The 15,827-nt window shown below is 40.5% G+C and overlaps 1 protein-coding gene across 1 annotated transcript in view; it reads left to right on the forward strand.

The window, feature by feature from the left end:
• Positions 1 to 15,827, forward strand: part of nlgn2a (neuroligin 2a) — a 173,044-nt gene that overhangs the window by 145,436 nt on the left and 11,781 nt on the right. The window lies entirely within an intron of this gene.

Raw genomic sequence — 15,827 nt, forward strand, 5'->3', positions numbered from 1 at the left:
TATGTGCGTCTTAGGCTTCATAATTCCAGTCACGATGTGTAAGTTGCATACTGGACCTTGTGTGGCTCCCAACCTGATAGTGATGTCACTAAACCCTGCTTGTACATACGGTACACGTCTTAAACTCAGTTGTTGCACATTTTTTTTCCCTTTCCTGCCCTTACCTGTACTTTCTCACTCATACATATCATTACACTATTTGTATATCGATAGAAGTGTGATTATAGCATGAATGGAACCCAAAAGGAAAATACATGAGGCAACGGTGAGCACGTCGTCCTGAGAATTAATGCTCTTCTCCTCTGCAGTCGCCAGTCATTTACCAATATGTCAAACGTTCCTGACCTGTAATTTTTTTTGAACTGCTGGAATGCAGCGCTAAGATGCATCATTTCCTCCCCAAGTTTCATTCATTCGATGCTGTCTAAGTTATTGCATGTGACAGATGAATGGATAAACCAAAAGACAAATGAACTGAAAAACCAAAGTCGTCAAAGGGAATAAAAAACAAGGGCAAACAAAGGCAGACTGAGCATTTTTAACAATTTAATTTCACGTATATCGTTCTGTTTCATGTCTGCTGTTATATGTTACTTTTCGGATGTGCATGCTTGGCCTCTGTCATGTTGGCGGTAACTAATTGCAACAGAAAGGAAGTACTCTGTTATGGCTGCCTGCTCTGCTTAAGAGAAATAGCGCATTTGCAATAATGGGATAATACGGCTTTGATGAACTGTCAGCTGTCAACACCTCACTACTGAAAGAGATGACAGGGAAAATGTAGTTTTATTGGTGTGTGTTTGTGTGTGTGTGTGTGTGTACACGTGTGTGTGTTTGTGTGTGCGTGTTTGTGTGTGTGTGTGTGTTTGTGTGGCATTAATTTAGCAGAGCTTTGGAAGTACCCAGGCAGGCCAGTCTGTTAGCATAGCCGCTCTGCCACTACTTATTAATCAACCTGGCAGACAGACAGTGGTGGCACTGCCCCTCTGCCTGCCAAATAGGGAGCTGGCCTCACTCTGATAACTTTCAACACACTACACCCACTGCTCTGAGGCTGCCAAATTAGGAGCAACTCTGGCTAAGATAAGTTTAATAGTCCCATGCTGTGGGAGGTTGATAGACTGTGGCTCGCCTAAAAGAGTGATGGTTTTGGTTGGAGCTGTGGGATGGGGGTCAAGAAAAAAAAAAGCAAAGGTTGTGAGGAAGTAAGCAGAAGAAACCAGAAGAATTGTTTCTAGTTTATCCAGGAAGACTTCAACCTGCATGTACGCTGTGCTTAGAACAAAACTTGGCCCAGGCTGGAAGCAGGTGGCAGGTGGGCTGAATGTCAGTGTAAATTAAAAGTGGAGCAGTTTCTGCGTCAGCAGGAAAAAGAGGATGCTTATTTACAATCTTCATTCATGTGGCAGTCCAGCATAAGCACCGTCACTGCCAGTCTTTGTTGGCAAAACCTCCACTAGGCATAAAAAAGCAAATTGATCGGCCAAACTGTGGCTTTGGACGGGTCAGAAGATTTAATCCCTCTTCTCTGTGCTGAAGTGTAAATAATTGTCAAAACCTCGAGTGCAGCAGAGTGGAGTCTGTAAGTGCATTTTTGTTCATTTGGTTCTTTTATGGTCTGCTAAACTTAAAGACTTCATAGCTTGGTTTCTGATGAATGTTTTGCTGCGGTTTAAAATCATCTGAATAATGGACATTTCTGGTGTACAGAACCATAAAATGTGTTACACAGTGAAGGGTTTCCAGGTTGGTTTCCACCTATTTATGTTGCTGTATGAATTATTTATAAAGGACTTGGACATCTTTCATATCAGCGTGTCTGTAAATTCACATTGACTTCTCTGTCCCACTGTCTTTCCCTTTCTGTCATGCCCTTTTTCACTACAGCACTTGGACTACACACTCTGTTCACACTACTTTGACTCTACGTCTTATTTCTAATGTTTCTTCACTCTGTCAGCTCTCTCTGTCTCTCCCTCCTTCCTCTCAGCTCTTGAGTAGAAGCAGAGTCTCTAACGCGGACATATTCTTTCTACACAAGACAAACAACAGAGTCACTTTGCACCAGCTTTAGCCATTAGTTTACTATGGAGAGACAGTGACAGTGATCATGCAGGAGACCACTAAGAGCTATCCACCACTTAGTTTATATACCTTGTCACTCTGAGTTTAAAGTATGAACCTAAGCCCTGGTTGCCGCTGACCTTTCAAGCATATCCAATAAGATTACAGAAGACTGAGAAACATACACAAAGCAAGTATCTTAGAATTGCCAGAAATATAGTCAAGCCCCATTAGCACAGACTGCACTTTGGTGTCTTAGTTTAGAATTGAAGGTCACGTGACCAAGTACGACTCTTCCCAAGGTGTGTTTCTTCTGCTATTCGTGCAAGAAGAATTGTACTTTGTTGTTGTTTTTTTAAATAATGGGTTGTGTAATGACTTTTTAATTTAATGACTTTGTATTTGAACTTTAACATTGTTTTTTCCATAATGAACTGAATCGAGTGTTAACTTTTGACAGTTTTGTTTTTCATTTGGACTTGGAAAAAACAGACTCACGCAGAGTTATTCTTGCTTATGAAAATTAATACAACTTTTTCTTATTCAAAAAATACACATTATATTGGAGTTTGAAAAAGAGAACTTGAGTTGGCCTTGCCCTGATTTGCCGAGATATTGGCGTCTATGAGCAGAGTAATATATGCATCATTAGTGCTGGTTGTCATTTATCTGGCTTAAATGTCTTAATACCTTCTGCCAGGACAATACCTGGCTGGAAAAATAATAGACAACAAACCATTAAATAAGGAAGAGCTGCAAAACAATGACAAAAATGCACTGTCAGAAATTATTCTGTTTCACTTTATTAAGTATTACGACCCATAAGAACAGATATATATAAATATATATATATAAAATAAAACAGCTTTAGAAGATCCATATGGAAAATCCATTGATACGAGTTTAATTAAATAAGAGTTACAAAACAATGACAAAAATGCACTGTCAGAAATTATTATGTGTTTCACTTTATCAAGTATTATGACCCATAAGAATATATATATATATATATATATATATATATATATATATATATATATATATATAATATAAAATAAAACCGCTCTTGAAGACCCATATGGAACATCCATTGATACCATTTAATAAAATGTGCAAGTGTCAGAGACATGACATGAATTAGGAAGAGCTTCCTGGTTTGATTTCTTTTTCTACTGTAAACAAAGCTAAGGACTAGCAATCAATTCCAAGTATTACTAGAACTGTGCTTTGTCTCAGGCTGAAGGCTCTCACCATTTTAAACACTCGTGCTTTCCAAGTTTTTGAGACTTCATTTAAAAAAAAATTATCTTCATTTTTAGTGAAAGCATTTCATTTCCTGACTGCAAAATCCAGCATACTGAACACAGCATACAACTGGTTTGGATTGTTAAGGCTGATTGGTGTGTGATTTACAGTGTTGCAGACACGTCTCACGTACAGGCAGCCTCGCAGTTGAGTCTGGCTCACAGATCAGAAGAGAGGCATGATGGACAGTGAAACAAAGAAAGCGGAGAGGAGACGAAAGTTCTGAAAGTTCCATCAACACATAGGCTTGTTCAGGCACAGCTGGTGGAATTGGAGAGAGGAAAGACTAGATAACAGAGAGAGAGTGGTGAAAATTTACAGGAAGAGATACACACGGCCTGTTGAGGTACACGACGTACTGCTACCTGACAGGTGCGTTCTCCTTGTGCCTGTTCTACCTGTTGGGTCTTTAGCTCTTTCCCTTGTAGTCTAGTCTGCTTTTCTTTGAATTTTCTGCTGATGAGTTTTGTTTGTATAGGTCCCTCTCCTCTTTGTCTGTTAAGACATGGTGACCATTGCTGCTCATGATAACTTACTGGTTCTGATTTATCAGCATAGTGTAAGACGAAGTGCCATTTTCATGATCGTTTCTAAGCTATGTGTGGGATTCATCACTGTGCACTCAAACCTGAAAATACACAACTGACCATGCTTAAACACTGCGGTTTATGGTCGGAAAAGAAATATGTAAAAGAAATGCCATTCACCAGATGGTGAAAATGGAGGACTATTTACTTAATTGTTATAGACTCCTGGGCTAGTAATTGTTTATACTTGGTGTTTATCAAATTCATAAACACATTTAAGTATAATTGAAAGCTTGACAGTTACATAAATTAGACAGTATAAATCAAGGTTGCAGGTCAGCAGACAAGAAATGTAAATGGTAACAGTTTGATTATGACTTGCACAAAATGCAGATTCAGGACTTGGCACATGCTTACATTGTATAGGAAGTACATTTTTAAAGTGATACAGACACTACGTGATGATACTGCTTGTGCAGAAAGTCTCCGTTTGTTCTCTCTGTAAATTCTAAATTGTGCTGGTATGAGTGACTTTGGTACTTTGGTACAAATTGTTGATAAATCAAGGCCCGGCGGTTTGAGGCAGCATATGTTACAGATTTCCTAGACTGGCTTTACCTCACAAGACAGATGAGTTTTGTGAGCTGATCGTTTTGTGGTACGAGTGTGGCCTTCCACTGAGTCATAAGTTTGACGAACAGCGTTATCTGGCTTTGCACATTGGAGCGTGTTTTCCATTTGTATGTGATGGTGTGAAAAGAGAAAAACACCAGCTCTGACAGATACCTGGTTGTCTTTTATTACACTCTGAAATAGTAGAAAAGTAGCCCAGTAGCCTTGGGCTTCTGGTTCATAGCCAACACTGTTATACACCACCAATCTATGTCACCAACCATGTGCCATCTGTCAATGTGATGGCGTCAACCTTTCATAGTCCTAGTAAGCTTTTAGTATTCAGTACTGGAATGTAACTAATTACATTAACTCAAGTAGTGTCCTTAAGTACAGTTTTGAAGTATTTGTACTTTACCTGAGTATTTCCATCCTCTATACTTGTACTCCACTAAATTTCATAGGCAGATATTGTAGTTTTTACTCCAGTACATTTATTCTACAGCTATAGTTACTTAGCACACAATCAGTGCATTAAATACAAGGTATGATCAATCTACCCCACAGTATATAAAGCAGCTCCATCTCAACCTGCTACAAAATTCAAAGGCTTCTTACACAGTAATGCATTAGTATTAACTATCCAATAATATAATGGTGTAACACTTACAGTACAGGGGCAATTTTCAGCATAATAGATACTTTAAATTTTGATACTTAAGTACATTTTGCTGATAATATATCTGTACTTTTGACTGCAAAATATTTTGAACACAGGTCTTGGAACCTTGTAATGGAGTACTTTTACATTGGGTTATTATTATTTCTACTTTAGCAATGTATCTGAATACTACTTCTACCACAAATATTTTTATAGATAAGGCTGTTGGAGCTGGGAAAGACATTGTGGCTTGAATAGTCAGAGTAGTCAGAGTTAAACTAAAATGATCATATATCCTTCATTATTCATTATTAATAAATCATATTTTTGTTCATATTATCGTTAATAAATAAAAGCTGTGAGGGAAAAACTGTTATGACGAGAAGACCATGTTTCTGTTAGAGCTATAAAAACACCAAATACCATGTGTTCCCAAAATGTCAACTTTCCATGAGCTCAGAAAACCAACCACTCTGTCTGCAGCATTGTAACAATGAATTCTTCAAATAATTCAATGGTATTTTAAGTGATTTATTTTTCTTAAGAGAGTTTTCTCCTCCAGTAAAGGAACACTGCTTCCTTCAGTTCATCTGAAAAATCAAAAGCACCAAAATTGAAGATACGTTGTTTTTCTTTGGACAGCGACATAGAGCACTGATACAGCTGTGTTTCCCCTTTAAGACCATCTGATCTATGTGCGTTTCATTGGTCGACCACGGTTTGAACCTGGGAGCAAATACTTTACATTGTAAATCCGGACCTGCACAACTCGTCAAACACACACACACAAATACACACAACACGTGTAGAGAAGGTAGTGCACAATTTTTGCAGAACATTGTTTATCCAAATTTTTTACCCAATATGCATGCACGTGAAAGGTCAAAATAATCAAAAGCTGTGTGTGTGTGTGTGTGTGTGTGTGTGTGTGTGTGTGTGTGTGTGTGTGTGTGTGTGTGTGTGTGTGTGTGTGTGTGTTTGGATGAGCGATCTTGGAAATCGTCCTCCATACGCTTATGTGGCAGGACTCAGACTGGTTTCTTTATGCGATGGATATAAATCTCAGAATTCCCTTTTTCACACACACAAACACACACAGGCTCGTGTCATCCGCACTTTTGATGAGAAGCGGTCTTATCTGACAATAACCTTCCAGTACCGAAGGCGTTCGGCATAACTGCCATCTTCCCCATCAGAATGAAATGCATTTTATCATATCATTTGCATATTTTAATTACACTGCCATGGAAGGGGAAAACATCAGACATCTCGATGAATTCATCATGTAAATACATGTGTGTACAAGTGTGTGTTTGTGAGTGAGAATGAGATATATATACTAGTTAGTAATTCCCTCTGGCAAACGGAGAATTTTTGGGAGATTTTTGCGACTGATGATGACAAACGGTCAAATAAAATGGTTTTGAACAAGCGTGAACTGTGCCTGACGACCAGAACCCAATCTCTGCTTTACTGTACCATGCAGGCTATACTCAGTGCCACACAAGCTGAGTGCAGCGTGAGGAGGAGTCGCAGTATCTAGGCCAACCCAGCATGGGCTCTGTTTGAAATATTGCAGCATTTTGCCAGCGCGTAGTGGAGTAGCAGAGGTCTACTTTTAGCTTCAGAGATGCACAGACACAACAGCCATTCATTGCACTATAACAGCTGTGGGAGGATAAAACATGAGGAGAAGATGGTGGTGCACGCGTACGTTCACCGATAGACTCACACACATACACACACCATATATGCACGTAAACATACAAATAGAACACCCATATACTATGCATACAAGCAGACTCAGATGCTCTCAGCCACACAAACACTCACATTCACACACACCTACGGACCCACAGTGAGTGTTTATCCATTTATTTTTGTTGTTTGTTTTGCTCAGTAAATCCTAACCACCGCACAGCTGCTGCTGCTGGAGCAGGCACGGACGGCAGTTTGGGGATTCATTAGCTCTTGTTTTCCTCCCTTTAGCCCCCCCCCCACCCCACCTCTTTTATTTTCCCTCCATCCCTCTATCCCTGCTCAGGAGCGAAAACGTTTTATTTGGGCTGGTCCAAGATACTGGTTTTGAAGAGCTGATTTTGGCACTTTTAGGGTTTTTGGTTTTTTGTTTTCTTTTTACTTTTGTTTTTGACTACACGTCAAAGTCAAGTTTACTCATCACGTTTGAGGTCTAATAAGTCTGTGTAACACCTATACAAAGTGTTCTGAGGCTCCAGAGGAGCTCAAGTCTGAGAAAATGACCCCAGTGATATCATCTGTGTTATCTCAGCTAGGCTTGAATAGTACAGAATTTTAACTGAAGGGAGGATGGAGGAGGGAAGGCCTTACAAAAGATGCCATTAAGTTGCATTATGGGAAGGATAGGACCGAGTGTTTTTGGACCCATACTAGGGATTAAAAGTCAGGATATCTTAGCCTCTGCTGCTTCAACCTTAATCATTCTTTTTAAAATCTCCACCCTTTAAAAGTCAGATATTGGCCAGGCAGCGGTAAAAGAATGGAGAATCTTTGGCTGCTGAACATGTTTTATTATTTTCAGTTCTGATACCTGGTACACTTTCACAATGGGATCATTTTCCAGCCAAACTATTTGAAAAGAATTATTTTTGGAAAAACATGATACTTGTACCCCAGGTACCTTTTCCGCTGGGGAATATGGAAGGACTGTGGGACAGCTCGGCTGACCATGATTTGGTTAAAAAATATTTATTTTGTTGCATGTATATACGTATTTTGTGTTTAGGAGCTAAATTATTGCACAAAAAAGGAGTACTTATCGATTTGAGGCTTTTTTTCCCCTTTGCAGCTGCAATAGGTTGATTTTTACAGTGCACGCCTCCCACCGACCTGAGTCCGTTGCATAACTCTTAACACCACATGCTGTTGAAAAGCATGAAAGCAAGCATAGGGGTCTAAAATAAGAAGTCCAAATGCAAACTTGACCGAAACAAAAAGAAACACAGTATGAGTATGTCTTGTATGAAAACGATATTGTAACATACATATTACATACATTTTAAAGTTCAAATGAACACATTGAGACTATGACAGGTGATATCAATGAAAGGGTACTTAATGACTGTCTGATCACAGGAGGGGTTTAAGTCTTCTCAGTAGATGTCAAACACAGAAGAAAAAACAATTACACTAGCTTTGTACAATTGCTCTCCACACGCCCACACACATTACGCCATACATCTTGTCCGATCTAGCCCATGGCACCCCTATTTCACCCGCCATTACACTCTGACTGGATAGAACACCCCAGGGACAGTGACACTCAAGGGAGGCAAATGATGGATAAACAGGAGCGTGGGGAAGGAAGTAGGCCGTGGAAGAGATGGGGGGGAAAAACCAAAAAAAAGGACACAAAGAGGTGAGGGCTTTTATATTCTGAGCACCCACACTCACATGGAAAGGGTCATGATGGGAGTGTGTCATCAGGCCAGTGAGCTATTGTTCTTTAGGGCTGTAAAAGTGTTCACAGGGCAACAAAACCTGATCGATAGACACACACCACTACTCTATAAAGACTCTAGTTAAAGTAGGAGAGTGAAATAGATACCGATTCTTCTTCTTGTCCCTCTGGACACACACACACCTGACAATCTATCATCTCACTTCCTCTTGCTGTGTTTGTCCCTTTGTGACTCATTCTGACTCTGTTGTTCACTCTCATCCTTCTCCCTCGCTGTCATCCTCTCTCTGCTTATGAGTGTGTGTGAGTGTGTTCTACATTCCTCTGACACACTTGGACTAGCCTGTGACGAAAACAAGAGCGATGACACTCCTCCACTCTAAAACCTCAAACACACACATAAACATGCATGTGCAGATTCAGGCTCTGAGAAAGACTCACTCGTAGTCTGCTGGGAGCTGGCCTGGTTTCTCTTTCACAAGCATCCTCGCTTACACAAACACACACACACACACACACACACTTCCTGTATTGCTGTTGCGGTATCTCTGTGTTGTTGTACCACCCTAACACAGAGCATACAGTTTGACAACACACAGCTTGAGACGACATCAAAAGTAATTGATAGAAGCACACAAACACACACACACACACACACACACACACACCCACACACTCACAATTGGCCCTGCGACTTCCTCAAAGGATGAGCAAGAGAGTGACAGCAAGGCTTTAAAGACAATCCACTGACAGTGCACCCACTAACCTCCAAATACACACACACACACACACACACACACACACACACACACACACACACACACACACATAGGAGAGGACTTGAGAGGCTAGCAGCCTAAGCCCTAGACTAAACCCTAAAAGGTGGACAGATTGAACGACAGGGGACCATGGAGATAAAAGAATGAATGAAGGAAGAGATAAACCCGGGAAAGAAAGACAGAGGAAATAGTTCTGATTTTTTTTAAAATACGATTATTAATGTTTAAAATTTGAGACACCAAAACATTTCCTTTAAAGTTATACAGTAATTCTTACGATTTCAGGCTTGGTTGATTTGGTGCCGCCTGTGGTTACCTTGGTAACAGTAAGTTTGGTTTAATAGTAGAGCAAATACTCCTTGAGCAGCTAGGCGGCTTGTCAAAAAACAGCGCCGCCAAATACACCGCATTTCCCGTGAGTGCTTCACAATAAAAGCTACCCCGTGTTTCACAAGTTGAATGCCTTTAATGTGAATTGGCCACAGTAGGAAATGTTGGGTTAGCATGAGCTGTCACTTTATACAGCTCTGATACAGCATCAGGAGAGTGAACAGTTAGGCTGATATCAATGACATGAAATTAGACACAGTAACTCTGGATTACATGTATGCAGTTTTTCTTGTGAATTCCTCCTACACAGGCAGGTGATTTGATCCAGCTTGGGAAAGGCCGACTCTGCCACTAAAAATGAAAACAACTGTATATAGAGGTTATTACAAAATGTAAAACTGTTGAAGGGACATTGCTAAAAAAAAAAATTTAATGATTAACTGAGAGGATTCCTTTCATTAAAATACTGCTGTTGTGAAGTTATATTTTCCGCTAAACTTAAAGTCAGAGGTGAATGGTTGGGGAATGGTACAGATGAACCGATGTGGAAGATATTGGGGGTTCAAAAGGAGCAAGACAGTGGTTTAAAAAATACAGAAAAATATAGAAAAATGGGAAATAGCAAGAGAAAAAGAGAAAGAAGCCGTTTTCATATATGAACTCCAGACACACTGCCTGGTCATTGTCTGGAGTTGTCATAACACACATACAGCAAACAACCGGATATTGTCCATGTCAGATGCGCTCACACCTATCGGAAATACGCCGTTTGGTGAAGGCGAGGGATGGCACCTGGACAGAGCGTGCAGGAGGCAGGATAGAAACGTCATTAACACGCCCACTCGCTCGCTGTGAATTCTCCGGACAATGACCCGCTCTATTCACACATCAGCTCAATCGGTTATTACACAGACTTTATACTAGACAGCTGGCAGGGTTGAAGTCCGTTTAATGTCCGGTCCAACTGATTCCCGCATTTGTGTTCACACGTACAGCTCCTCCTGGTCAGGTCTAGGTAAGTTCAGGGTTGCAGGGCTTGTGTGAAAGGAGCTAGAGAGAGAGAGATTAGGCAGAGGAGCGGACTGCTTCTGACACTAAGCAGGTTTCCCCTTCATTCAGGTGATTGTTCACATCTCAAAATGTCACTGTGTTTCTGCTCAGGAAAGGGTTCGCATCACACACATCCACACAAATAGACACACACACACACACACACAGAGGGGTCCTGCCCAGTATGAGGGCATAAAATCTGAATAATTTCACAGATAATTTGGTTGTCACAGCCAGGCAATGGTAATAACAACTTTAGAGAGAGAGAGAGCACAAAGAGAAAGAGGGAGAGGAGCGGAGCAAATCACCCAAGGCCAATCGCTGTGTCTAAGCCTGAGTGGTGTTTGTGGAAAAAAGCCTCTTTTTAAGTGCGCTGAAGAAAAGAGGAATGTTTCTCATTTCCCCCTTTTCTCCTACTTCCAAATCCTTCTTCTCCTCCCTTGTGTCATTCAGCATGACCCTCTGGAAATTGCAAAACGTTTAGCATGGCAGCAGGATGATAGTGCGGACCGGCTTCCCCGTTGGTGTACAAACAGCAAAGCACGCTGCTGTAATTATAATAACGCACCACATTGCTCTGACATGTAGGTGGCTTGTATCACCTTTGGAAGAATAATCTCAATCTGAGATGTGTGTGTGTCATATCAAAAATGTGTTTGTCCTATACATTATTCAGGTGCTTCGAGCCGCCCACATCCGTTCATTTCTCTGGACGATGCGCACGCGCCTCTGACAATGATCACTACGTTGCCAAGAGCACACACTCACGCCGGGAGCTCTGGCACCCATGTCAACCTTTAACAATGAATGCACATGGGATATTGTCTGTCAGTAGCACCATTTTTTTTATCCAGCAGCCACTCTGTTCATACACAAACAATAATCACATGTATGGCTGCACACACACAACAAACCTGTACAAGCACACTGTTTCTGTAAGCATAATCTCAAGGCTCCCTGATGGCACATAAAAGGCACATAAAATAGCTGCCTCTTGGTGAACACAAGATAGATACACAAAAGTGTTTTTCTGTTTGCTCAAAATACAAAGGAAACTGGGCATGCATCGGGTCTGAGTGGGTGCTAGCATGTTTGAATGATTATACAGAGGCTTTGTGCTTATACATGTGTCCTGTTTACACATAAAAGTATGCATTTGCATTATTCCTCTGTCTTTGTGTGCATACATGTATACTTGTTACGTGCATCTGCTTCTGTGTGTGTTGAGAAGAGAGGGAGATGGCAGACTTCTCTGTAGTGTCAGTCTTTGATCAGTGTCCCTGTGTGTGTGTGTGTGTGTGTTTGTGTTTGTGTTTGTGTGTGTTTGTGAATATCTATATCTGTGTGTGTGTGTGTGTGTGTGTGTGTGTGTGTGTGTGTGTGTGTGTGTGTGTGTGTGTGTGTGTGCGAGCGCCAACCCCTGGTGTCTTGGAGGCAGATAAAACACTGTGCCTCTATCCGGGACTCACAGAACACCCACTATCCCTCTCTCTTTCTCCTTTACTCTCTCTCTCCCTCTTGCGCTCTCTGTCTCTCTCCCCCTTACCCCCTCTAACCACCCTTCCTTACCACAGCCATTTTAAAGGCTATTCATGCAGAGCTGCACTTTCATCGTGCATTGCGGCAATTTAACCAGCTCCTCTGTTTTTTTTCAAGCCTTTTATCAGATTATAAAGGAAAGGGAGGATGGGTGAAGTGGCCTGCTGTTGTACACTGACTCACAGTCAGATGGACGCAGCGTGAAGGTGCAGGAAAGACAACAGTCTCGGCTGTGACACGATAACTTTAGGATCCTGGATGTCTGCTGGCTCTGTGTAGCCCTCACACATGTGTGCTGTGCTGTCCCACCAGCCCAGCACACATTTTCATATTGTCCACCTTTAAATATTTTGACTTTTTATTAACACAGTTCCAGTATTTTGTATAAGAAACTACTCTGACATAGAAGTATTGCTATACATTGCATTAATTATCTTAATTAATGACCTCATTAGCATAATTGGTTATGTTCAATATATCATGGTGATTACAGTAGGGCATTAGACAGATTATTTGCCTCTTGTTTGCGCTTGGCTTAATTAATGCATCCAAACATGCGCTTTATTTGTGTGTATTTGTGATGTTTAAAGTGTCACTCTCAAAGATTTCAGTCCTGGTTGATTTGGCAGCACCTGTAGTTACTGGTGGTAACAGCAAATGTGGTTTAATAGTACAGGTCACAGAATTCTGGGGGCAGCAAGACAAACTATTGTGGTTTTAATAAAGAAGTCAGGCAGTAATTGGCCTTTTTCCATCATTCTGTGAGCAACCGTTATCTGATTTCACGCTGCACACGGCATCAGTCTGCGAACAGCAGGACACTGGGAGAGGAGCTGGTTACCACGCGATGTTGAAGGTGTGCAGCCTGTCGTCCGCAGCCCTTCATCTAACAGCTCGCCGTTGCTGCGCCTTCTTATTCCATTACCCCCTGCAGTATTTCAAACTGATCCGCTTTCCAAAAAGGCCAAAAATGACCACGGTCTTATTTCGTAGACACATTTTTGATGAGCAATAGCGGTAAGTGCTAAGCTCACTGACAGACACGTTGCATTTGCACTACTTTGTCCACTCGTGTTTCACCAGTTGAAATGCGTTTAATGTGAAGCTGCAGCAGTAAGAAATGTATGATTTGTATTAGCATTAACTTAATGCAGTCTTTTTTCCCGGCGTGTCGCAGCAGACACCCAGTTCATAATACTGCAAATATATAAATATTGCAATACTTTCATCAGTGGGCCATAGGTACAATCACCACTGCCTCATTTGGCAATAGATAGAGTGATTTAACAGACATTTACTTAAATGAAAATCTTCAAGGTTGCCACTTTAAAGAGCAGCACAAAAGCCAGTAAATGCATGATGATATTACCGATATGTGCCTCGATCCCTTTTGTTTTTATGGATCATTTGACATGATGACTATTAATTGATTTCGGTTGTACTTGCAAGATGAAGACAGATATTATTGCGCAATGTTGTGAACTTCAGTAGGTATTAGCCCTTAACATAACTGCAGCATAATATAGGCAGACAGTGGCAGTCATTTTTGGTCAAATCAAAATGTAAATATATTATAAATGTAAGCCTAAAATAACATTTCATATTCCTTTCCATTTACATTTACATTTACTCATTTGGCAGACAAGTGAGGGACAATACTAAGGCTTCACTTCCTTCATTCCTTTACTCTCCATGGACCATTTTCAGTTTGCTAATGATGAGCCATCACCTCTCCCACTGCACAAAAAAAAACACTTTCAGTGGTTGGCAGACAACACCCGGCGTGTGAAAGTTTTGAGCTTGTTTTTCTAAAGCGTTTATGTGTGCCTCCTGTTTTTTCTGGTGTGCAGCGTTAATGACTAAGTGAGTAAATGTCAATATGTACGTCTGTTTTCTGCTGTTTTTTTCTGCCGTACTTGTGCTCAGCAACCGCCAGCTTAATTGTTAATTAAGACTTGTGTCACCTTCAATAATTCGTGTTCTCGTTGTTATGGCAAAAATTCAGCCACAATTACAGTGCATATTCATGTCATAATTGTATGCCTCAGCCTTTGTGCATTTAATTGTTCTGCATTACAGTTTTGAAGCAGATGTGTTCTATGATATATTATTGTGAGAGAGTGCAGGTCATCTGCCATGTTTTTGAAGCGAGGTGGCACCTTATCCGCAGACTGGCTCTTGCTACAAAGTGTTGGTATTCTGTTTAATGAGTATTCAGTCTAATGCCTGTCACTTCATTTTATTTTATCATTTATATATTTTAAGATTCCTACTCCTGGTATTATTATTTGTGTAATGCCTGCTTTTATTATTAGTTGCTCAGTTGACTATTGTTTTGTGAATAATTTGGTTATTTTTAATAGTATTTATATAGTTGTTCTTGTGTAGTTAACATGTTGTTGCAGTTCTACTATAAAGTACTGTATATTAACTTTTTAACCTACACATTTCCATGTCTTGGCAAAATAAAATGTGAATTAATGCGTATTTCCATCCACTACTGTTATTCAAATATTAGTAGTATGGTTTATGGTGGCGCTAATTCTCCGGTCGGGTGACATTAAACCATTGCAGGAAAGAGGGCACAACAAGATGACATAATTAAAACATTTAAACCTCAAATGGTGAAAAAAATGTAGCAAACCTGATGGAAATGTGGCATTTCTGTTTGTTTAATGTACTGCTTTGAGGAACGTTACAGCCTCTGCATCGCCCCTGCTATTTTTCATCTCTTCAATGGATATGAGACATATGCATCTCGTACATCATTATTTATTCACTAAGTCTCCATTGCACTTTGTCGCATTTTGCTGATATCGACACACCAACGTTTCCACCAGTCAAGTGTAAAAGTTTTTTGTGACATTCAACATTTTTAGGATTTCCGGCATTTCCACTACGTTCTTCTTAATGTCCAAATGGAAAGTGTGCATAAAAAAGGTGGATGGAAACCCACCGATAGACAGTCGTACAATTAAACCCACTAATACAAATACCAAGGTACTGTAGTAAAAAGCCAAGCCTGGATCCTGCATAAATCTCTTGAAAGGAGTATCTGACTGTCCTGAGTGACACCCCATAGAGATAGTCCCACCTTCCAAACCAGTAACCTACCTAAACTTATTAATATATAATTTAATTTGCACTGAACAAAGGAATAGATGTACAGTGAATTGAGAAATGCTTGTTACTTTATATGGGGTCTAATTGGAAATAGCCAAGATCTTGATAACACTAATTAGGCTCCCATGGCAGATAACATACCGTATGTTTCTTTACACCCGATCCTAGCAGCTAGCTGTATCCAACTGTTTAACCTCTACTGTATAGGCTTAATGGATGGCCTCTCCAGTGTACCTGTCTTTAATAAAGCTCTAATTAAGAGGCCAATTAGGATCTTGAGAGCCTGCCAGTTAATGGGTACTTAAATAGAAAAGATTTAGGTCTTTGGTGGAACAATTGAAGATGCCCAGCAGTAATCATGAGAGGCAAATGTCAGCTAAACTACGGTGCCCATTTTC

The sequence above is a fragment of the Xiphias gladius genome, chromosome 12 (assembly GCF_016859285.1).
Source record: "Xiphias gladius isolate SHS-SW01 ecotype Sanya breed wild chromosome 12, ASM1685928v1, whole genome shotgun sequence".
Classification (NCBI taxonomy): domain Eukaryota; kingdom Metazoa; phylum Chordata; class Actinopteri; order Istiophoriformes; family Xiphiidae; genus Xiphias; species Xiphias gladius.